The 26,559-nt window shown below is 36.0% G+C and overlaps 1 pseudogene; it reads right to left on the bottom strand.

Moving 5' to 3' along the window:
* Window positions 1–6,821: 6,821 nt before the first annotated feature.
* Window positions 6,822–26,230, bottom strand: LOC144456528 (N-acyl-aromatic-L-amino acid amidohydrolase (carboxylate-forming) pseudogene; annotated as a pseudogene).
* Between the last annotated feature and the right edge of the window lie 329 nt (window positions 26,231–26,559).

Raw genomic sequence — 26,559 nt, 5'->3', positions numbered from 1 at the left:
CCTGCTGTTCCTTAATGTAGAAGCTGCTAAATCTTATCTTATCCTGATTGTGTTTCCACAATACTTAGACTGTTTCTTTCTGGCTGCTTGCAATATTTTCTCTTTGACCTGGGAACTCTGATTTTTGGCTACAATATTCTTAGTAGTTTTCCTTTGGGGATCTCTTTCAGGAAGTGGTCTGTGGATTCTTTCAATTTCTACTTTGCCCTCTGGTTTTAAAATATCAGGGTAGTTTTCCTGGATAATTTCTTGAAAGATGATGTCTATGCTCTTTTTTTTTAGATCATGGCTTTCAGATAATCCAATAATTTTTGAATTGTCTCTCCTGGATCTATTTTCCAGTTCAGTTGTTTTTCCAATGAGATATCTCATATTGTTTTCTATTTTTTCATTCTGTTGAATCTGTTTTACACTGTCTTGATTTCTCATAAAGTCACTAGCTTCCAATTTTTTCCACTTTAATTTTTAAAGAACTATTTTCTTCAGTGAGCTTTTGGACTTCCTTTTCTATTTGGCCAATTTTGCTTTTGAAGGCATTCTTCTCCTCATTGACTTTTTGGATGTCTTTTGCCATTTAGGTTAGGCTAAGGTTACTTTCTGTAGTATTTTTTGGGTCTCCTTTAGCAAGTTGTTGACTTGTTCTTCATGATTTTCTTTCATCACTCTCAGTTTTTCATCTACTTCTCTAACTTGCTTCTCAAAATCCTTTTTGAGCTCTTCCATGGCCTCGGACCAATTCATATTTTTCTTCAAGGCTTTAGAGGTAGGAGACTTTACTTTGTTGTCTTCTTCTGGTTCTATGTTTTGATCTTCTTTGTTACCAAAGTAAGATTCTATGGTCAGACGTTTTTTGCGCTGCTTGCTCATGATCCCAGCCAATTACTTGAATTATAAACTCTTTGTTAAGGTAGGGGTCTGCTTCCAGTATGGAGACTGTACTGTCCCAAGCTTCAGGGGGTTGGTACAGCTGTTTTCAGAAATACTTCTAGGGATCTGTAAATTTTCAGTTCTTCCAAGGTGATATGACCAAGGGTGAGGTGTTTACTACTTTCTTGGTCTGTGCTCTGGTCTATGAGTGACCACAAGCACTCTTTTCTGTCTTGGACCTGTGAGTAGGGTTTCCTCTATACTACCACCACAAGCTCCACCATGCCAGCACTCCTCCTTGCCCCAGGACCACCACCCAGAACAGTGACCCAGATCCAAGGACAGGTAAAGCAAGAGATTCCTGCCCCAGGACTGCCACCCAGAACTGTGACCCAGATCCAAGCAAGGACAAAGCAAGAGAATCCTGCGCCAGCAAAGAGATCCCAGCAATCCTCCTCAGGAGGCAGTCACCACCTTGGGCCTACATTTGAGGACTGGGGATGGGACCATTCTTCTCTCTCACTTTTCCTACTGACTTCCTAAGTTGTCTTTGAAGTTCATTGGTTAAGAAGTCTGGAAATGGCCACAGCTTCCCATGATTCAGTCCTCTGAAGCCTGCTCCAGGTTCACAGAGGCCTGAGCACCCATGCTGAACTGCCCTCCTCTCCAGCCCGGTTTGATATACCTTTCCAATTAACCATCCAGGTTGTCTTGGGCTGGAAATTTGTTTCATTCTCTCTTTTTGTGGGTCCTGCTGCTTTAGAATTTGTGTGGAGCCATTTTTTACAGATATTTGGAGGGTTTGGGGGGACATTTGAAGCAAGTCACTGCTTTTAATCTGCTATCTTGGCTCTGCCCCTTCCCCTGATATTCTTGAACCAGAGAATAAAATAGAAATTGAAAGAAACCACCAATTGTCTCTTGAAAGAGATTCCAAAGGAAAACTAGGAATTTTGTAGTCAAATTCCAGAGTTCCCAGGTCAAGGAGAAAATATTGCAAGCAGCCAGAAAAAAAAACAATTCAAGTGTTGTGGAAACACAATCAGAATAACGCAGGATTTAGCAGCTTCTACATTAAGGGACCACAGGGCTTGGAATATGATATTCCAGAGGGCAAGGGAGATAGGATTACAGCCAAGAATCACCTACCCATAAAAAACTGAGTATAATCCTTGAAGACTAAAACTGGATGTTCAGTGTAATAGTGGACTTTCAAGCATTCTTGATGAAAAGACCAAAGCTGAATAGAAAATAAAACTTTCAAATACCGGACTCAAAAAAAGCATGAAGAGGTAAGCAGGAAAGAAATCATAAGGGACTTATTAAAATGTAATTGTTTACATTCCTTCATAAAAAGATATTTGTAACTCATGAGACCTTTGTCAGTATTAGGGTAGTTGGAGGGGAAAATATATGGATAGATAGATAGATAGATAGATAGATAGATAGATAGATAGATAGATAGATGACAGAGGGTGAGTTGAAAATGAAGGGGTGATATCTGGAGAATAAAATTAACAAGTGAGAGAGGTACATGCTGGGAGATGGAGAAAAGGAGCAGTAGAATGGGGTAAATTTATCTCATAAAATAGACAAGAAAAGACTTTTACAGTGGAGCAGAAGTGGAAGAAGGTGAGAGGGAATGAGTGAATCTTATTCTCATAGGATTTGGCTTAAGGAGGGGACAACATTTCATGTCCTGACATGAATGTTATATGGGGAGAAAATCAGAGGATAAGTAAGATTCAGAGGGGGATAGGTAATCACTTCCTTATTATAGAGTTGTCTATCTTGTGGCCTTGTAATCCAAAGAACACAAGTTAAGCCACTGTTATGGAGAGTACCTTGGACAAAATTTCCACTTAGGAATTTCAACAGTTCCCCCCCACCCCGGCTACCATTCTGGTGTTGTTGCATAATTTAACCCACAGATTTGCAAAAGAACTCAACTCTTCCCCACATTCCTACTTGTACTATGGAAAACCATAAGATATGATGGCATAAGCCAAAAGCCAGAAACTTGTTCTGCCTAGGATAGCATCATGGCAGCACATGGTACTAAAACATTGCTTAGTCCATGAACTGAAGAACAGAAGGAACTAGAGTAGAATTTCTTTGTGTATTTTAGGGCTCCGATAGCCCAGATCATATCTAAAGATGTTATTTAAAAGCCTGGCAAAGGGCAAATATGGAGTTGATCTATAGAATGGGTGCAATTATACTTGCATACCTACCTCAAATATAGACTATAAAACAATATACATACCTAGAGCTTTCTGTTTGGGCTCAAGGTCTTTGACTGAAATTTTAGTAATTTCCATTTTTTTCTCTTTGTATTCCTCTATGACTCACTTTCTGATTCCTTTTCTTCTGATAGGGGCTGGACTTCAAAACTAATTTTAGACTTCTTCCAGGCTAGGGAATGCACATTTTGCTATCTTCTGTCTCTGAGATATCAACTGTAACTGGCAATTTATACTGAAGACATACTGAAATTGAGGATCAAGCTGATGGTATTAGAAGAATTATTCCATCTTCTAAAACCCTGAGGAGTAGATGTAGGTAGTTTGAGACTCAAGTCAATGTGATTAGATATAGTTCGGAGAAAAGATAGCTAGCATCTCATGGACTAAAATGCTAGAAGTCAACTTAATAGGATAAGGAGGCTCTTAAGAATATAAAGTGAAAAGAAGATGTCAGCTGAGGAAGGAAGGGAAAAAAGAGGAGATAATTTAAAAAAAAAAACAAAGTGGATATATAGAGAACAAACTCATCGAGTACCTTAAGTTTTACTTGCTTGTTTGTTTTTGGACCTGTTCTGTGACTTCACTGATATTGAATACTCCATATAAGTAAATCTCTACCTCTTGAGATCAGCATCTGCTCTGAAATTTTGTCAGAGGCTCAGAGATATGTCTGTATCACTAAAATGCTTAATTATTTGCTCAGAGTCACATAGCACGAAAGGCAAGGTATGAATGTAATTTTTCCTGACTTTGAGGCCAGCTTCCTACACAATGGAGAGAAACTCAGAGGGTCAGCAAGATTGGGAGGGGAATAGATAATTGATTCCTTATTATTGTGTCCTCGCAATCCAAAGAATTGAAGTTAAGCCACTATGTTATGGAGTGGTAATAGGTAGTTACAGTTAGTATTGCCTCTCAGATTTTTATAAACAATGGAAACAAGAACATCTAATAGAAAAATAATACAAAACATGGAGTGGTCCTGTAATGACAGTGTTAGAAGTTCAAACCACAAAAAGAACTGAAGTTGACATACTAATCTAAGGATAAAAATCACAATATTTCCAGGAAGGCATTAGATATATTGAGGGAGCAAGGAGGATCAAAGAAGAGATGAGGCCATTGGTAGGGATGAACCTGTTGAGTATAATGTATAGTAGAACAGCTGCTTGTCACATTTTTGCTCTTTTTTTTCTTTGCAAAAAAAAATCTTTGCAAAGATCAAAAAAAAAAATGAATAATGGGCAGATACATATAAATTACCTAGATTTTAACAAATCATTTATTCTTCTGAAAAAGATGGAGAAACATGAATTACAGTATAACACATTTCTGTAGATATTAATCTAGTTGAATAAATAAATTCAGAGTATTCTTTAACTGTTTGATTGGAATGAAGTCTTCAGTGGAGTGTCTCAGGATTCTGTGTTGTTTAAAAATGCTTATTAGTAACTTGGATTAAGACACAGAGAGAAGCAGTCTCTTCAAATTTGCAGATGACTGATTAGTTCACTGCTGATAAAACTATAGATTGATTCTACCATCTAGGAAAATAATTTGAAATCATTTAAGAAAAAATTACTAAACTGTATTACTTTTTGATCTGGTTATATCATAATGAGGCTATTGACAGAAAGAAAAGAGAACAAAAGCATTCATAGTAGCATCATTTGTCATAACAAAAAGCTGCCAACAAAATATGTATTCAATGATTAGGAAATAGCTGAACAAAATATGATATATGAATGTTACAGAAAATACTAAACTATAAGAAGTGATGAATATGAAATATTTAGAGAAATACGTGTGTTATGTCATCAATGTAAATAAATGATAAGAGGCAACAAGATTGGTCAAATGCAGAGGTCAACATTAATACCATGCTATGAATCAAATATACTTCCCTCTTTTCTATAAATAATGATTTTTAAAATGTTGTAGGTAAATGTAAATTGTATGTAGGCATTATTTGGGCATTATTTGGGTGTTTCAGGAGAAGATTCTACTTTCCCCAAATGTAACATATCATTTTGGGAAATAAATTTTGAAGATCGACACAAAACTGGCAGTTGACAGTTAATATACCAGATGACCAAGTCAAAGTTCAAAAGTTGCTTGATGTGTTAGAAAATTGGAGCTAACTTAAGAAATTGAAATATAATGGGATTAAATATAAAGTATTATGGATTCACAAAAAAAAAATCAGCAACACATAAGTGAGACCTTTCCAAATAGCTGTTTATATTAAAAAGAAGCTGGAGTTTTAATAGACTATAAACTCAATATAAGTGAAAAATGTTATTTGAAAACCATGAAAGCCAAAGCAAACTTAGACTACATTACAAAGCATAATATCAAAAGATAAGATAACGTAAAGTAGAATTGTCATCACTGTTTGTGAGATCACTTCTAGAGTATTAAGTTCAGTCATGGGCCCACTATATAAGAAGATTGTTGATAAGCTAGAGATCACCCAGAGGAGAGCCACAGGAATGATGAAGGGTGATAAATAATTCTATATGAGAATCAGATGAAGTAGGAATGTTCATTAAAAAAAAAAAAGATTACTTTAGATGGAAGGGAAATGGTTGATATCCTTATATATTCAAAGATATTTCACTTGAAAGAGACATTCAACTTGTTCTATATGGTCCCAGAAAACAGAAAGATGAGTAATGGATCGAAGTTGCAAAGATGTATATTTTGGCTTGCTCAAAATACAATAATTGTAAAGGTGAAGGGCAAGTTTATCCCTCCCCCCAGCCAAGTTGAGATTGCAGAAGATAAGGGGGTAGCTATACTTGGGTACTAAATTAATTGCAAATATGCATCCACATTTTCTTACCAATTTACAACATGTGAAGGATTCATTTTATCAAAATTGATGAAATTAAGGGGCAGCTAGTCATTAAAGATCCAAAGACTGATGAAACCCCTGGTAGTCTTTTAAAATATTTGATACATTTTGTAAGGAGAACAAAAGTTGAGTTAGGAGACAGTCTTGAGAAACATTCTTGGAAAACTGAGGATTGAGCAGTAAAGAAGTGGGAGAAGGGAATCCAACAGAAATTTGCATCTAAGTGGAATATCATGAGAATATCTCAAGAACAAAATGGACTTGGAAGCCCTGTATTTTTATTTTTTTTATTCAATTTTATTTTATTTTTAGTTTTGAATTCTCTCCCTCCCACCTCCTCCTTCCTTTCCTTCCCCATTGAGAAAGTAAGAAAAACATGAACAGTTACAAATATGTATAGTTGAGCAAAACAAATTCCTGTACTAGGCATGTCCCCCCAAAAAAGGCTTAAATCCTCCCTCTGAGTCATTCACCTCACCATCAGAGGTTTTTACCATGACTCCTCTGGAATCATAGTTCTTCAAAGTTGTTTGTTTTTACAATGTTGCTATTGTTGTCTGAAGTGTTCTGGTTCTGCTCACCTCATTCTGCATAAATTTGGATAAGTCTTCACAGGTTTTCCTATAAATATTTTTTGTATGGATAGATCCTTTTCCTCTTTCTCTTATGGTTTTGGGGTCTAGATGGAGTAGCAGCTAGGTCAAATGACATGTTTAATAACTTTTAATCATTTTGGGGGCATCATTCCAAGTTGCTTTCCAGAATGGCTGGCTCAGTTGACAGTTCTCCCAAGGTCAGTGTTAACTCTTTTCCCTTCTGGGCTATGTACCCTCCATCTGGCTCCTGAGTAATCAAGGGGCTGATGTCATTGGGGTATCTGAAGGTGGGATGGAGAATGTGCATTTCTTCATCTTATGGAAGGTGGTATATATGTATATACACATATACACACACACACACACACACACATATAAATACACTTTCTCCTAGTAGGCAACCTCATTGATGAAGGCTGGGTAGATGGTGGCATCACCCTAGTAGAAGATCTCTTCTCCACTGAACACCTGAAAAACAAGGTCTTCTGGCTTCAGGGGAAGGAAATCTTTGGCCTGGAGCTGGGGATGGACAAATTCCAGCAACTCCCTGTGGGAGACTGAGTAAAATCCATGGGCTCTATGACTTTGCAAGCCACAATATCAAAAGCATTGAATAAGTTACCCTCGTTGAAGAGGTTGATGAAGTCCAGACCACAAGCCACCAGGGCTCTCATATGAGCAAGACATAAACTCAAAGCACCCCATGTGGATGGGGGCTCAGCTCCAGGTCCAGGCCATTCTTGGCAACTGACAGGAGAGAACAGTTTTCCTTTCCAGGGCAACCATATAGATAGATTGGACACAGGCTATATATAGTGGATATAGTGACACATGTGCCTAGTGAAGATATTCTCCTCAGAGTCCAAGATCAGACAGGCCGCCACATTGGAGGTTGTATTGTGAAGGTCTAAGATGAAGTCAAAGGTGTCAGTCAAGCCTCTTGGCCCCAAGAGCTGGTTGATCTCCCGGGTCTGTCTCACCTCATACAAGCCACCCCATCTGTAAAATGATTATTTAAGCAAACAAATGTTTGCCATTCAAACAATGTGGCCAGCCTATTGGAATTGAGGTCTCTGAAGTAGAGTTTAATGCTTGGCAGTTTAATTCAAGAAAGGACTTCAATGTCTGTACCTTATCTTGCCAGATGATCTTCAGAATGTACCTAAGACAGTTCAAATGGATATGATTCAGCTTCCTTTAATAGTATTGGTATATTGTTCAGGTTTCACAGGCATACTACAATGAGGTCAGCACAATGGCTCTGTAGACCTTCAATTTGGTAGTCAGGGTAATAACCTCTTGTCTCCTACACTTTCTTTCAGAGCCTCCTAAACACTGAGTTAGCTCAGATAATGTGTGTGTGTGTTGACCTCATCTTCTATGTGTACAACCCTGGAAAGGTAAGTGAACAGATTCACAGCATTCAAAATTTTTCCATTTGCTGTAACTGATGAGTTCCATGTATGGATGGTGCTGGCTGATGGAGAGCCTGTTTCCTTCATGTTAATTGTCAGGCCAAAATTAGCTCAAGTGGCAAAGAACTAATCCATAGTCTGTTGCATGTTAAGCTCAGAGGCGGTGCTGAATCATCTGCCAACAAAAGGTCACATACCAACTCTCTCTCTACTCTACTCTTGCCTTGTAGCCTTTTCAAGTTAAATAATTTACCATCAGTGCTATAGCTGACCTTGATGCCATTTTCATTTTCATTGAAGGCATTTCACAATATCCCTGAAAACATCATGCTAAAAGCATGGGAGCAAACACAAAGAACTGCTTCATTCCACTGGAGCACCCTCCATTATCCAGAACCCATCCAAGCATGCAGCTGTGAAACTGATGTACATCTCTAATGAACTTTTCCAAGCCTCAAAATTTTGCCATGATCTTCTACGAGACCTCATGACATCAAAGGCCTTGGTCAGAACAACAAATGTTGTATACATGACTCTGTTCCACTCTTGGCATTTGTCCTAGAGTTGTCAAGCAGAATTTCTCACCCCTTCTGAAGCTACACTGACTCTTGGGTAGATGACTATCTTCCAGGTGAGAATTAGTCTATTAAGCATCTTGCAATCAATGACTAAGAGAAAACCCCACTGGGATTGTCACAACATAGCCTATTGCTTTTTCTTTTATAGAGATAGACAATGGAGGGATCCTGAACTCTTGAGGGATAATCTCTCTTGCCATATGACTTGGAAGATTTGTCACCTTTTCTATGAGCTGTGGACCCCTTGCCTTCTAAATCTCAACTGGAGTAGAATCAGCATTGGGCTCTTTGCCACATGAGAGGTGACTAATGGCATTCTAAACCACTTCTTCAGTTGGAAGTTTCTTACTGAATTAAGAATCCTGAATCTCTCTAAGCTTTGCTCGCCCTTTACTTCTGATGGAGTTGAACACTATCTTGGCAATGTTCAGAGATTGTTTTTCATTTAGTAGCTTCTGAATTTCCCCATTTTCATCAAATCACTCTTGATGTTTGACAGTGTTCTGACCCAAAGGAGTAAAGGCAATGTTGTACACTACATCTCAGAAAGCTGGCCACTCCTTTTCTATCCTACTGTTATCAACCCTGTTTTGGCTCACCTTTCCCTCTAAGTTATCAACAAACTGTTCTTGTGTGGATGTGCTCTAATATGTTTACATTAAGTCTTCTGGTAGTCATCCTGCCTTCAGGTTTATTCTTTTGTTAGATGTGAATGCTTAGTTTAAAGAGGATAAATATATGAGCAGTCCAGCACTCTGCACCACACATTTCCTTCATTAGTCTTACATTGTATCTGTCTTTTCTCGCAATGACATGGTATATTAAATACCAATGTTTGCTGTGAGGATGTATCCATTAATTTTTTTTTTTGAGTTTAGGTAAACAGAAGACAGTGCTGGCTATGAGAAGCTCATGAGACACAAGTCTTCAGTAATAAGGGACCATTGCTATTGCTGTTTCCAATTCCATTCTTCCCAAGGTCTGAAATTCCTGATAGTATGTGCCTTATCTAGTATAAAATTCACTGAGAATTACAAGCTCATTCTCTTTTGGCACATGCAAGTGGACAGTCTCCAAGTCGTCATAAAATTTTTCTTTGACCTTATCAGAATTTTGTGATGGTGGGAGCATATGTATTGATGATGATATTGTGCCATTTCCTGTAAGTGGCCATCACATTATCATGAGCCTATTGTTCACTCTGTTTGTGGGGCATATAAAGTTGCTGACAAGATTAGTTTTGATTGCAAAACTTATGCTGTCTTTACAATGCTCCCTGTTGCTGTGTCACTCCAGGGAAAAAAAAAAAAACATGTACCAACTTAGACCTTGGTTAGCTGGCCTTCATTTACAAGCCTTGTTTCACTTAGGGCTGCTATTTCGATGTTATACTTCCTGAGTTCTCTCATTACAAGAGGTGTTTATTTTTCAGCCTATTGGATTTCTTGTTGTCCATAAGGGTGCAGATTTTCCATGTACCAGCGGTGAGATAAATCATCTTCACAAAATTTTTTATGCATATTTTTGTGTTTCAACTGCAGGGAAGGATCCCCACCTGCAGTGGCAAGCAGGCTAGGGGTAGATTAAGCTTATAGTTTTTAGTGCACCTTTTCTAGCACCTTCCTCACTCTGAGATGTGAGCAGTGAAATCCTTAAAATAGTTGTTCAGACATCTAGGGGACTGCTGAAACCCACCGCTGCTTCAGTCCAGTGAGAAGATGATCCTATGGGCATAGATTCTTATAATCTAGCCAAAGGTTTAGATAGATTCTTAAAATCTAGCCACTGCTTAGATTCTTATAATCTAGCCAATAGCTTAGTAATGTTCAGACTCCTTAAGAGTCTGACCAATAAGATGGATGTTCTAATAAACTTGTCTTTGGCTGAAAGAAGGCTTGGATAGAATTCTTATGGGAAGAAATTGCATATTGTGATTTTGGTATCCCAGCACCCCTGAACCCTTAAACCTCATCATTTTGGTGGCCCATACGGTGAAACTGCCTAACCCCAAGTTCTTCTTCAGCCAAGACTGGAAGGTATGTAAGCCTCCCCCTTCCCCTGCTTGCTTTACAGTTGAGGTGACTCTGCAAGCACCAAGGCTTGGAGGTGCTTTTCAGGTAGACCGTTATGAGGCTGTCTCACACTTAGCCTGAAGCTCTCAGGCTCTGTGTCCCCTGGGTCAGTTCAAGGCCATAGATCTGGGTACACCTTCCACATCATAGTGGACAAGGAGGGACACCCTATCTGGAAGTGTATGCCCAATTCTATCAGTTCTCTTGGTGCTAGAGAATTGGGGAAACTGCGGTTGCTTTTTGGTTCCCTGAGCCTTACTTACTCCCTTCCCTCTACACCGTTGAATTCTCCTTCTTGAGGTTACAGGGGAAAGTTAGAACAGCTAAAAATATCTTGGCAGATTCTGGAGGTTTTGTGATTGATCATTAAGGAGTTTTGAAACTCCTCTTTACAACCCTGGTCACTCCTTTCTCCCACTCTCTTCCCTTAAGTCAAGAGGGTATCTGTTAATCCCTCTCCTAGGAGAAGAGAATTTCACCCTTTACCCCTCATCTTTGATTTTGCCCTCCCCCACCCAGGAAGGGGGAGGGGCAGCAGCTACAGTGGGGGGGGGGGTCATTGGCAATGGCTTTGGGCCCTGGGGCAGCCTTTCCCTAAAAACAATACCCAGGTTCAACACATTCTGCTCAAGGTAAAGAAGCTAGTCTCCAAACTTGTATAAGCACACTCTTTTTAAATTTGTAGTTTTAACTGTTGTATTGTAATGATGTAATATTGATTCTCTGTGTAATTTGGAAATTCATTTAAAAAAGATTAAGCCACCTGATTGGTAATAGATTTATTTCAAGTTTCAAATTGGTGGAGTTTTTGTATCAGTTATATCAAATAACTTTTCATAATTTGGTTACTGCTAAAATAATTTGGCTATTGTTGGTTATTGTTTTTATGTGTAAACTAGCCAGAAAGCTTGTTTGGGTTATGTACAGCTTGCTGAGAATTTCCAAGTGTATAGAAATCTCTAGTGATTGGCTTTTTACACTAGGACAAATTCAAGTTTGACATGTAAATCCTGGAAAAGATTTTCCTAAGCTGTGATTAGTGAAACTTGCTGTTTCAGTTAAAAGCTTATATGATTTTAGTTTGAGTTATCTGATAGATCATAATCCATTGATAATCAATAATCCACCATCTGAGAGAAATGCCACAAGCCACTCAGAAGAATGTGATACTGGTGGAAATCCAGCTTTGGGAAAAGCTGAGAGGACAATTTTAGCCTCTCCATTATATTCCTTTGAAAGAGAATTCTACCCACCTGGCTATTCCTGAGTCCGGCTATGAGGTGGATTTGATACTACATGGTTAAAAAACTGAATTATCTGAAACCAAATAGAGCTAAGTATGTTTTATCCTCTTATATTTTGGCCCTAAATCTAGTCCCTGCTGTATATCTGGGCCCTGCACTTTTTTCTGTCAGCTTTGTGTCTTCCAGGCTACGGGTCATTTACTTACAGTTAGCAGCAAACAGTGGGTACCAGCCAATGTCCCACCATCTTTCCCTGGATGCACCCCGTGCTCAGTTCCAGTCAACCTCCTCTTTGGGACCCCTTGAGGCAGGAACAGCTCTATGCTCCTTGCCAACAGGAAGCAATTACAGAAGCCGAGACCTTTGCCCCTTACCCCAAAAGAATTTGGGTACCATTTGTTTGAGAAGGGAATGATGAAGATGAGATCTAGACCCCAAAAAGGAAAATCTCTGGACTTTCCCATATGGCCAAATCTCTGGCATTCACCTGAGGCTATAATCACATCAAATGGCCTTTCCTTGTGGACATCCCTATGGCCCCAGGCCACTTCCCACACTTAATCTTATCTAGGCTCCATTTTCCCTTAGCCATGGGATCCAGGTCCCTGGAATTCTACTACCTCATAGACCACTTGGCCACTGCTAGATCCCTCCCGTGTTCTTAATGTATATAAGGTCCATCTTATCTCCATTAAGGTGCTTAGATTCTTATAATCTAGCCAGTAGCTTACTAATGCTCAGACTTCTTAAGAGTCTGCCCAACATGACTGATGTTCTAATAAACCTTGTCTTTGGCCAAAATAAAAAAAAAAGGTGATCATATGGCCTGGGCTGCCTGTATGCAGGGTTCTAACTGCAGTTTCCAATATATCTGCCCCTGCTTCTTCGTCACTTGTTCAGTGACCACAGGACTTTGAGATAGGTAAAAATGGTAAAATTCTATGAGTAATGTTTTTTGACTCACACGTAAATTGGATTTAAGTGAGGCAGCATTGCTTGAAGTCATCAGCCTTACACTCTCTTCTAGGGTTTTCAAAGTCCAGTCAACAAAATCTGTTCATATCAGACCATTTTGCTGAGGGAAGTCTTCATATGATTAAGGTAGGCATCCCTCTAACTCACCTATGGGCTTGAGGTTTTCAGTTAAAAATGGTTTAGCCCATCTGCCAAAATGGTTTACCAGAATGTGGCCATTGAGCATGCTACAGCTTCTTGGAAACACAGGTGAGAGTTGGGTGACAGGCTGGACACCAAAGGTAGAAAGCCATCCTGAAAATGGACTGACAGCCCTCATACCAGAGGTACTCATCTTCTCTGAAAACCCATATACCTCTTAAGGAGTATTGAGAAATATCTGTTCTGTACAATAACAAATACATGTCTTTTTGAATATTTACCTATTTGGTTTAGAAGAATATGATTTATAAGTACCAAAATAAGTTTTATGAAAGTAAGACTTTGTAAACAATATAACAACAACCACAACCAAACAATAATAGTAATAACTAAAAGGTGCTTTAAAAGGAGACATGCCTCAAATGGAAACCTTTTTATTTGTATATGTAAGTATAAGGAAGCACATGTTGTACCAAACATTCTATTATATATATTTTTAAGTTTTCTTTTTTTATAGAATCAATTCCTTATCCCTATCTAGTTTCATTATAATCAGGAATTCTGAGAAGTCTTGAAAAACTAGGGATGGTAGGCAAAGGGTTGCAACCTTGTTAGACATTCCTACTTCTGCTCTTACAAAACCTTCATTATTTTATAACATCTCCTTCTTCAAACATTTAAATTTTATTCTCTGATTTTCTTTATCACGTGACTACTAGCTTACAGAAATTTGTACAAGGAGCCTGCTAAAATGATATCATATATTTTATGGAAGAAAAAATGCAGCAAAAAATCTTTTAAAAGTCTTTCTATATTCACACACATTTCACTTTTATGGGGCAGTTTCTCATTTTTGTATGATAAGCTTCCAGAAAATGGACTTAGTAACTACTCCTCTGCAAGCCTCTTGCCCTGTATTGATAATATGTGGAAATACGCTGTTAAAAACTACTTTTACAGGTGGATGATTCTGTTCCTAAGACTTAGAACTTTATTTTATATTTTTAAAAGGTGGAGAATGAAGACAATTAAACAAGTAAAAAATATTTCTATTTATTTTATAAGTTCCCTAACACAATTTATAAATTATATCACAGTGATTTGTTTTCTTCTTGGACAAATCCATATAATGTTTACTAATCTAATTTTTTTTCTTCTAAATGGAAATTCCAGCAAATACTACAACTTCGTTTATTTCAATGAGCTTTGAATGGAGACTGCTTACCATATTCTTTACAATGATGACTTTTCATTTGTTATATTTATTCACTCACATGTACAGAAATATAAACATAACTATGGATGAACTAAAATTGCACCTTTAATCTGACATTTTGATTTGTAAATGCAATATACATAAATCGTGTGTTCTATACCCTTGTTGGATCACGTTCATTCTCTTTTTAAATCAAAAAATGAGCTATATGAAAAAAGAAATTAAAAGGAAACAATTAGGACAGTTTTGATACTAACAATGAATTTATTTTGTGCTTTTATATAAACGTGAGTGGTACATAAGATTCACAATTTTATATATATCCTTTTCTGTTTGGTTTGTATATGAAAATATTAATTTTGTTTTAGAGTTTGTGAACCATGAGGTTTTTTTTTAATAAAGAACTGAATTGAACTGTATATACCCAGTTTACCTTAAAATGTGTTTAGACACATGCCAAGCAATTTACACACAAGTGTACCTAACATTACTTTAACTTTTTTTATTATTTTTTCAGCCAAACAAAATCCTTCTTTCCATCCCACCTCCCCTGTCCCACCCCACTGAAACAAAACCAACCCCCTGGTATAGACAGATAGGTAGATAGATAGATAGATAGATAGATAGATAGATAGATAGATAGATAGATAGGTAGGTAGGTAGGTAGATAGACAGATGTATGGCCAAATGTAACAACTTCTCAGTGAGATAAATTATCTCCAAAGAAAATCTGTATGTATCAACTTAATGGAAGTTATTATTAGCAACTATGTCTTCAAATCATATTGAATTAATTCTTCAGTATAAGCTCTGTAAAGAAGGGAATACTAAAGGGCCAAGAAATAAGGTGATTCTCTGAGGTCTAGTGAATGTTTCAGATGGTTTTAGGGAACTTAGAAAAGTCTTATTCATTGTGCCAGATTTTAATCTGTGCCACTGAATCAGATCTTTCTGCTTGGTTGTGGTATAAGAAAAACAGATTATGAGTATCTCCTGAAGATGTCAAAATAAAAGAAAACAGAGTACCAAAATTCATAACCACTCCAGGAAAGTTTAAAAAGAATATTGGACCAAGAAACAAACAAACAAAACACATGGAGAAACTAAAATGAATACATTTTGCCAAGTGAATCAGCATAAAGAGATAGAAGTCTTTGGGCACTAGTAAACCATTATAATTAGAAAGGCTAAAAGAGGATTACAATCAAAGTAAACTTTGGATCTTACTTTTCTAGTTTAACTCTCCATGCAGTCTACTCTGTGTAGGGAACTCAGGACAAGTAGCCTGGAAATACAGTATCTTAGTAGGTTTCCTGAGCTCAGATGTTTAAAAGTAGATCATTCCAAAGAAGACTTAACCCTACCTGTGCTGCCCACCCCTCTTGTTGCATATGTTCCTAGAACATAGTGATCATAAGTCAAATACCATATAATATAAATCAATGCTAAATAAACCCTCACAATTTCTCCCAGAAGTTGACAGAGTCTAAACCCAACACAAAGACCTAATTCAGGAAGACTGGAAAAATGAGTAAACAAGAAAAAACCAACAATAGTATTATATCACAGAGTCAGGAAGACTCAAGACACTAAACCAAAAGAATAGAATAACTCCATATCATCCACAAGAAAAGCCTTAAAGAAAATGACAGTTGTCATAAGTTCTACAGTAATTCTGGGAAGAAATGGAGAGTTTTAAAATGATCATATAAACTGAATAAGAGCTCTAAAGAGAAGGATAGGGGGGGAAAGGAGAGATCTAGAGAAGAGATACAGGAGAATAAAAAGTTTTTTTATAGGATAAAAATTCTTATTCATATAAAAGACTTCTGGAAAATATATCTAAGACAGAGATCAAAGATTTTGTAAAAAAAAAAAAAAAAGAAAAAAGAGATACTTGAAAACAACCAGAAAATATAAAATACATTCTTTCAAAAATAACTTCCTTCAATCAGGATCATAAAATAGAGCCTAAATGTAACTTTTTTTTTGCTTTTTGGTGAAGCAATCGGGGTTAAGTGACTTGCCCAAGGTCACACAGCTAGTAAGAGTTAAGTGTCTGAGGCTGGATTTGAACTCAGGTCCTTCTGACTCCAAGGCCAGAGCTCTATTCACTGCGCCATCTAGCTGCCTCTTAAATGTAACATGTCAAGAAAATATTAATTTAAAAATGGGCAAATCTATTAAAAAGGCCAAGGGCAAAAAGAAATGATCTACTGCTCACATGTTAAATGAAAACCTGAATTGAAAACTCCCAAGAACATAAAAGGCCAAATCAAGAGCTTCTAGATCAATGCAAAAATGCTCTAAACAAGCAGAAAGCCACAATCATGATCACACAAGACTTGACAACTACTCTTATATGAAGAAGAGGAAAACTTGGAATATGACAATCTATACCATAGGTGGGGAACCTACAGCCTGGAGGTCACATGTGGTCTTCTAGGTCTTTGGGTGTGGCCTTTTGATTGAGTCCAAGTTTTACAGAATAAACCCTTTTATTAAGGGGATTTGTTCTGCGAAGTTTGGATTCAGTCAAAGGGTCACACTTGAGGATCTAGAGGAAGACATGTGGCCTCGAGGCTGTACTTTCCTCATCCCTAGTACATGATAAAAGTCTAAAAGAAAAAATAATGTACTTAGCAAAGATGAACACAATTTTTATGGGAAAAATGTAATTTTAATGCAACAGAGGACTTCCAACTATTCTTGATTAAGAGACAGTAGCTGAGTAGATACTCTTAATTGTACACATAGAATTGAAAAGAAACATAGAAAGGTAAATTCATTTTTGAAATCGAAAAAAAAATACATTGATGAAGTATTCATATTCTTATGAGAGAAGACAAACAAGTATACCCTTAGAAGCCCAAAATCTTCAAAGGTTAAAAGAGTAAATAAGACAGAGAGCATTGAAACAGTTTTGTTATATTTAATAATCTTTAGAGAAAATGGAAAAAAAAAAGAAAAATGGTATTCACTAAAGAAGGAGAAGAGAAAAGAGACAATGGCATTTATTGTTTCATGTAATCTGGGCACATGGGAAGAAGACTATATGAACAAAGAGAAAGGGGTGTAGACAATGGGCCACATGTGAATCTCATTTTCCTCTTAACCAAGGAAGAAGTGAACATGCACACACACACACACACCCCATAGATTTTCATGTGAAGATGTGTTAAATTCAACAGATTCAAGAGAGAGAAAAGGGGGTCTAAGAGGAAATATAGACTTAGGGAGTGATTAGTCATACATAAAACAAACTATTTTTGAAAGGAAAAATGAAGTAGAGAATAAAAAGGGAAAAAAAACTAAACACTTGTGAATGGGAATGGGTAAAGAGAAATGAAGACTAATAGAATGGAAACAGATTGTATCAAATATAGATAATTAGTTTTGAGAACATTCCTCTTTATATATCCTCTTTGTAAAGAAGCAGTGAGGAAAAATTAAAAAAAAGTATAAAAGAGAATCAGTTAAGACAATGAAATTGATTTGGATTATGAACAGCTAAAATTTCTTTACCAACAACTTCATAACATTTGAATATGACAGGAATGAAAAGGGAAATTTTATAATTATAGAAAACCGTTATAGAAATAAGTGCATTTAAAATTGAAAGGATGCCCAATAAATCCAACAGATAATAAATTCACTGGCACATTAAAAGTGAAGAATAAGGGAAATGACTAAAAATATCACTAAAATTAATGGCAAAAACAATAATAGGAAGAAAGACAGCAAAAACCCATTTCCCTAAAATAAAAACATCATTCCTCAAAGACAAACTGCTCATGAAGATTAACTAGAAGAGGACTCTTCAATTCTTTTGTCACTTTTCTAGTAATGTATGATTCAGAGAAATGATCTGGGACATTAAGAGAAGAGAACAATTGTTAGATACAGAGAAATGGAGAGGCAAATATGTGGACAAGTCTTAAGAAATTCAGAATTCCACTGGTAAAAGTATATAAAGAATGTCATTCTAGATGTTTTTCATATCAAACAGAAATGAACATGTCAGGGGTTTACCAACAAGGGAATAGTCATATTTTTTACATCCAATGCATTCAGTTCCCATTAACCAAAAATATCTTTTAGGAGTACCTGTCAAAAGTATTTGGTGAATCTCATCATGCAACTTTTTCATCAATGACAAGGACAGCATGCTTTAGATAAGAAAAGTTGTGTGTTGTCTATCACATTACACACCTACATTTGTACTAGTGGATAAATTCCTGTGTAAATACAATTTGGTTTTTATTAATAATTCCAATCATGAAAAAACACTACAGAGATATATGCAAATGACTTCAAAACAAATGGAAGAAAATATTTAATCAAACAGTTACTAAGTAAGGGCATGGTAAGAATTATGAGGAATTCTAAGACCTATAATTCAGCGAACTAAGTCGAATGATAGTATATTGTAAACTAAATACAATGCAAACTTTGTAAGGATGTAATGTATCAGTAATGTAGGGAAAGAAATGGAGCCTACTTTAGTTGTACTATGAAAGGTACTCTTCTTATCTAGCAAGTAAATTTGTCATTAAAAATAGCTCTGTTTACCAAAATGCAGGCCAGAATAAATTGCGTCAGCACTGATTATTCATGTACAAAATAGGGACATATGCCCTTTATCCTAAAGATCTAATTGACTACTGAAGCTGTTAGTTCTATCACATATCCAGATAGATGGAGAAAAGTTTATAGATTTTGGGAAATATCACTTCACATTGTTCCTTGCAAAAAATTACTGATGATACTTTAGGGAATAATCTGCACTGGCATGGATTTGGGCCTATCTAATGAATATTTAACAAGAAGTAGACTTCATTTTTTTTCCTTTTAATAAGTTTATTGGTGCTTCTTCCTTGATTCCATTATCAGGTTTGTGCCCAAATTTATCTAGAAGCTTGATCCTTGTTGCTCCCTGTTTTCCACAGTTAACTTATCTTTTAAATTTTATTTATTTATTTTTAGTTTGCAGCGTTTACTTACATAAGATTTTGACTTCTAAATTTTCTGCCCCTCCTTCTTCTCCTCCCTCCCCAAGATGGCATGCAATCTGATACAGACTACAAATATGCATTCATATTAAATGTAATTTCACATTAGTCATGTAAGTAAAAAAAAAACTATTAGAAATAATGGGAGGGACCATGAGAAAGAAGAAATGAGAGAGAGAGAGAGAGACAGAGAGAGAGAGACAGAGACAAAGAAAGAAAGAGAGACAGAGAGGGAGGGAGGGAGAGAGAGAGAGAGGAAGCTAATGGTATGCTTTGATCTGCATTCAAATTCCATAGTTCTTTCTTTGGATGTGGATAGCATTTTTCCATCATGAGACTTTTGGAGTTCTCTGAGACCCTTGCATTGCTGAGAAGAGCTAAGTCTATCAAAGTTAGTCATTGTACAACATGATTGTTACTATGTATAACTTTCTCCTGGTTCTGCTCACTTCACTCAGCATTTGTCCATACAAGTCTTTGCAGGTTTTTCTGAAGTCTGCCTGCTCATCATGTCTTATGGAAAATAGTATACCACTACATTCATATACCACATTTTATAACCCTTTGGGCATAATTCCAAATTACTCTCCAGAATGGTTGGATCAGTTCACAACCTCAACAACATGCATCAGTGTTCTAATTTTCCCAGCATTTATCATTTTCCTGTTTTGTCTTGTTAACCAATCTGATAGGTGTGATCTGGTACCTCAGAGTCTTTTTTTTAAAATTTGTATATTTGTAATCCATAGTGATTCAGAGCACTTTTTTATAAGACTAAAGATAGCTTTAATTTTTTTATCTGGAAACTGCTTGTTCATATCCTTTGACCATTTGTCAATTGCAGAATGATTTGCATTCTTATAAATTTGACTTGGTTCTCTATATATTTCAGAAATGAGGCTTTATCAGAGACACTGGTTGTAAGAATCCTTTCCCAATTTTCTGCTTCCATTCTAATCTTGGTTGCACAATTAATTTATTTGTGGAAAAAAGTTAATAAAAAACACTAATAAATGAATATAATTGGGGGGGCTTCCCTAATTATTCCCCAATTATGAGAAGTGTTTAGTTTATTAAATCAATTCATTTCATTAATCATTTACCAAAGGCTTCACCTTGTGCAAATTATGCAGGTAATACTAGAGATTTGAAGTGGAACATGAGGGAAAAAATGTCCTTCCTCAGAGAGCTTACATTTTGCTGAGGAAGAGAGCATGTTAATAACTAAGTGCAAGATAATTTAAGGAAAAGGGGGACTTTAGCAACTTGGGGGAGGACAAAAAAAGCTTTCTAAAATAAATGGTATACGTTCAGGGCTTCAAAGAAACAGAGAGATTCTTAAGCTAGAGATTGAGGTAAGAAGGGATGTATTACAGTCATGGTGGACAGCCTAGGCAAAACCAGAAAGGAAGACATGCCAAATTCTCTGGAAGAAAGAGTGATTGAAAGAAGGAGAGTGCTGACTTAAAGTATCTTTGGTTCATAATACTTAGGAAAATAATGGTAGAAAAATATACATTTTAACTTGGTTCAATGTATTTGCATTTTTCCTCTTAAAAACATCTCAGAATATGAGTTTAATTTTTAACCAAAAGAGTCTTAACTGGAAAACTTCTAACAGATCTACTAAAAAAAAAATATTGGATTCTTTCAACAAAAGAGGCTGTTCACAGCATTTGGAGCTTTAGAACATAATACTGGACATTTCAAAGGTCCTAGAGTGATATGAAAATGACAGGAAATTGTACATATGATATTCTCCAACTCTGTACTTTTTCAATAAACTAAGTCCTTATTTGTCTGGGTTTTATTTAATTGATTCTCTTGAAGTCAGTAACAATCATGATGTCTTCAGAGCTCTATACTAGTGTTCAATAGTTTTCACATTTGTGAAATGAGGGACTGGACCAAATGACCTCTAAACTTCCTTCCAGCTCAAAATTCTATGATTTTCTGTGGAAATAAGAATACATTCTATTCAATAGAATCCATTTATCTTAAAGAGTTAGAAATATAAGAGAACTCTAATGGATGGTATGGTTTACCTAATATCTCTGTTCTAAGGAGGAGAAACATTTTCTAAATACTTGTTTTAAAAAATTAGTCTTTACAGAATAATAGAAGAGTACATAAAAGTATAAATTTCATATAATAGTATATGCATATTTTTACAAGGCAGGAATGAAAATTTTATTTCAAATATTGCATTTAGAGAAAAGAAGCATTATATAGGCTACTTGACATAGCCCAGTTTTATATGCACACTTTACACACACATGCACAGTGTCACAAAAGTCTTAGTGGAATTTTAGTTTAAAATTTTAAGCTATTAAAACTTAAAATATAATTTGGAACATCAATTGCTTAAAATTGTAACTTTTGGGTCAACCTGTGGATAATCATAATCCAGTTTATCCCTAAATTTTAAATTACAAAATATATACACACCAACATACAAATACACACACACACATACTTAAATATGGAAAAGGAGACAGAAAAACAGATATTAAAAATACATATATTTACAGTTTGAAATTTAGGGTTAAACTGGATTATGATTATTGTAAGACTATGAAATACTTTCATGTGTCCTGGTATCAAAGTTAAAATGAAATATGTTGTTGTTGTTGTTGTTGTTGTTGTTGTTGTTGTTGTTGTTGTTGTTCAGTCGTTTCAGTTGTGTCTGACTTTGTGACCCCATTTGGGGTTTTCTTAGCAGAGATACTGGTATGGTTTTCCATTTCCTTCTCCAGCTCATTTTACAGGTAAGTTAACTGAGGTAAACAGGAGTGAGTGATTTGCCCAGGGTCACAGAGAAAGTAATTGTCTGAGGCTGGATTTAACTCAGGTCTTCTTGACTCCAAGCCCAGCATGCTATCCAGTGTGCAACCTAGCTGCTAGAAGTCACTATTCTGTTTAGCAGTCTAAAAGGGAAATTAACATCAAGTAGAAAGAAAAGGATGTAATGGAAAGAAATACCAGAAAGATATTTAGAATTCCGCAGTAATAGTAATCTAATCAAACAAACTTTAAAAACTCAAAAGGACAAAGGAGAAAGAAAACTGTCTATCAGACACAAAAGTAAATAGTAAAGATAACAGTTCAAAGGAAGGGAGAAGAATATTAGCTAAGATACTAGGAAATTCAGAAGAGACAAAATCCAAGAAAAAAAAAACTAACAAACTCCGTGGCCCTCATTGTTGATAACAATTTTTTTTTCAAAATTTGGGTAATGGAGACAAATTAGATAATTAAAATTAAGGGGACAAATTTGATCTGATGGGCATCATACTATGAAAACACTGGAAAAGTTTACGTTAAGTACTTTATACATTTCCTTCTGTTATCCCACTTACTACTAACTTCTTTATTCTTATTTCTTACTTCTAATTTTCTTGGCAATATCTTTCTTTACAGATGATCAAAGGTAGAATGTAGCCCAGCATTGGTCAAATTGATTCTAAATGTGAACTTATTGAACATAAATTAATGAAATGTGTAGTCTAATTTTTTCTATGAAAGTCTACCCCAATATCTCAAAATAGAATTTTCAAGATCTGCATCAGAGAAGTACAAACTCTGTAAGGTTCTACAAGACTGGAAAGATTTCAAGTATAGAACCAAAAATAGACTGTGTGTTATTTCAGACTAGCTTAACTAACTTCACAAATCATTAACACTAGAACCTTTGCCACCAGGTGACTTTTTTTTAGTCTTAGAAGCTTAAGATAATAGTCTACTAAGTAACATTTGAATGAATGGAGTGAGTAACCATACCAGTGAAGTCACAGTTCTTTTGAATTACTGGGTTATTAAAATTATTCTTTATACTTTAATAATAATCTCTTCTTTCCCATGTGGCCATGTCACACCAACTGTCCCTCTTTTCAGTCTAGGACTTGGAGTGATAGAGGATTCTGGACAGGAAATTTCCTACTATACAATTAAGAACTGTGACAGGACTGAAGTACAGAATTTAGTCTCCTACTGTTATAGCTAAGAATAGAAATCAACTTGATGGTAGTCTATCCCCCAGAATAGCTTTGTTTATCTATCTCAAAAAAAAAAAAACCTGAATGAAAGAAAAAAAATCAATCTGGATCACTTTAAGCTTTGTCATTGTTTCATAGTGACTCATCTTCTTTTGAAATATGACTGCTAACATCAGTAAGTTGGACATAATCACAGATTTTGACTGACACATACAAACCATGAAAGTCAATGAGAGTTCTCTCACTGACCAACTTGCTCACTCTTTTCTCCACACCCACCAAATAACTTACACTGAATGACTTCACCTTTATAATGAAGATAATTTGACTTTAAGTATGCTGCAACAATGCAACCTAGGCAAAATTCAGATGCTTTTCTATGATCAGTTTTTCAGCTTCATGCCTTTTCTATGACAACCTGCTCCCATCTCCTTCCTTCATTCCATGTTCTTTTGGTATCCTTGGATTTCTATGGTGTTAGATGCAAGGAACATTAGAAATACAGTCAAAATGACATGATCTTGTACAGATAATAGGTGTAGCAATTAGTTTGGTAGTTATTAATACTTTTTATTACCTTTTTCAGAACAATGAAGTAGATACTTGCTTTTATTTCCCCCTCACCCTTTTTGGTACATTCCTTTAATTATCTTCCATGATATTAATGTCTCAATGACCTCACACTTGTTTTGATTGCTTCCAATACAGATCTGTAGAGGAATATGTACTTCATCTAATCTGACTGCTTTTCCAATCTTTAGTACCATTTCTACTTCCTGTATAAGCACATCAGGAACTATGATTTTAGAGTCCAAGTCTGATGGTTCCACTATCATAAAAGGAAGAAACATGCTGTTAAAAAGTTTTTGATTTTTTTTCCAAATCTTAGAATCATTTTTATTTTTTTCTTCTATTTGTAATCCTATTTCCTTTCTTGAAAACCCTTTGTAATACTTTGCTTGCTCGGATATCTTACCAAGCTTTTTTTTTTTTTATTTTGGTTTTACTCTTTACCACATCTATTTGTTTTATGAGACAATACTACTCTTAATCATTCATCATTTTACTTTATAAGAGTATAGAAATGAGTTCATACTCTAACCAGATGTTAACTTTGGCAGCCATCTCTCTATGACAAATGAGTCAGATATTTACTGCCCAAGGGGCTTTTCTTGGTATGTTAATTAATTAACATTGGATAAGCTTCCTCAAAAAAAAATTTTATTGTCAGTACCATTCTCATTTCTGTTGTTCATCTCTTTTAGATTTTCATTTTGAAATAATTCATAATTAAGCTATTTAGATTTTATGCCATATCTTTTTTTTATATTTCTTATATTTTACTAAATCTGATCATAGCTCTGAAGAGACAGTAGTCTGACAGTACAGGTAGCTGATTGGGAATAATTACTACATCAGTGGCAATTATTTTCTTGTTGGTTAATATAAATTCTAAGTCTGTGTGTGTGTGTGTGTGTGTGTGTGTGTATGTGGGGTGATAGGATAGGTATCAGTATCCTTCCTAAAATCTGAGTCATAGAACTGAAGGTAACACTCTAGATGCATTAGGCAGAGCACTGTGGGAGTAATAAAGGCTAACATCTAATTTCAACTGAAGTAGTTACATCATGGTCTTTTTACTCTCTGCTAGGTGACTGTCTATCTCAATCTTTCATAGCTGTTGCTCCAAACATTCCCCCTCTGTCTTTAATTGTTCTCTCTCATCTTAGCTTTTCTCTTACAGTAGTGAGAAATACAACTCTCTCTCTCTCTCTCTCTCTCTCTCTCTCTCTCTCTCTCTCTCTCTCTCTCTCTCTCTCTCTCACACACACACACACACACACACACACAATTTCTCTCTGCTATGCCATTACTCAAAAATGTCCTTCAGTGTGCACATTCTCTCTTCCTTTGCTCTAACTCTGAAAAAGAAGTGGTCCTTATCCTTGATTATGCAAAACATAATACTTGTGCCCTTGATCTCATTCACTATAATCTCTTTTGATTGTCTACTCTTTTTTTTCCTTTTCTCTCAGCTTCAATCTCCCTATATTCATTCCCTAACTAAAGTCAAGAAAAACATATTCATATATTAGCTATGTCTCATTCTGCACCTGTATTCCATCCACCCCCCCAAAAAAATACAATGCAACAAAACAAGGAAAAGTCCTGCTACCTCCTGAAGCTTTTTTTTTTCAAACTCCTAAACACAAGTGTTTGATTGTTTTTACTTCCACTATTCCTTTAATTCATTTCTCAATTCCTTGCTATTCAGATTCTTACTCTACCGCTCTTTTTAATTTACTATCTCTAATGACACCAAAGAATCTCTTAATTCTTAAATCCAAATAACTTTTGTAAGTCCTTAGCCAACTTGATGATGCACATCCTATACTGTCATCTGCCCCCTCCTCCTGGGCACTTTCTCATCTTGGTTTCTATTACATTAATTTTGTTCTCCTACCTGTCTGCCTACTCCTAGGCAATCTCATCTCAGATTATCATCCATTTTAAAGCTCAGTCTTGCACCCTCTTTTCTTCTTTTTCTACACTAAGTGATTCCATTAGCTCCAATTGGTTTGATTATCATATCTACACACAGAAGACTCCCAAAACTGTATGAAACCCTAATCTTTATCTTTTATTCCAGTCTCAAAATGACAATATCTTCATAGACCTTCTGTTTAGACTGCTCATCAATATCTCAAATTCAACCTATCCAAAACATGATTTACTTTCCGTCTCCTTTCCAGCTTACCCATCATCCAAACTTCCTTTAGGATATCTAATTATGTTGAGAGCACCACCATCCTTGTAGTAACCCAAGTTCACAACCTAAGAGTGATTCCTTTTTTCCCTTGCAGAGGGAGGAGGAAGGGACCAGATGGAGGAGATTAATACATGAACTATGTAGAATTGACTAGTTTTTGCCTCCTTCTATGGATTTCTTTACTGGTTCTGTGTTGGTTTCTGGACCCATTTTATCCTCCTCAACTTCACTGTCCATGAAGTCCATCACTCCGAGGACAAATCTACACTATAGATCTTGGGGAATCTTAACAGGAGGGAAGTGGGGTGGGTGCTATACCAAAGTCTTCCCATGGAAGGAGGGGGAAAATGAATATGAGGTCAAGGAACAGATAAGGACACTTGCCTCCAATTTCAGGTCATGGGCTAGGCCAGCATGAGTCAGGTTTCTTCCTTTGCAGTAGATGTCAATCTTTTGATTCCTCTTTATTCACACTATAATCTGATTCTGGTCCTCATGACTACTCAGTTGGACTGTTTCAGTACTCTCAATTGTTCCTCCTTCCTCTAGTTATCTACTCTCTCAATCCAACCTCA

The sequence above is a fragment of the Phascolarctos cinereus genome, unplaced genomic scaffold, assembly GCF_003287225.1.
Source record: "Phascolarctos cinereus isolate Bilbo 61053 unplaced genomic scaffold, phaCin_HiC Scaffold_4;HRSCAF=312, whole genome shotgun sequence".
Lineage (NCBI taxonomy): Eukaryota > Metazoa > Chordata > Mammalia > Diprotodontia > Phascolarctidae > Phascolarctos > Phascolarctos cinereus.
This window is presented reverse-complemented; position numbering and strand designations above follow the sequence as displayed.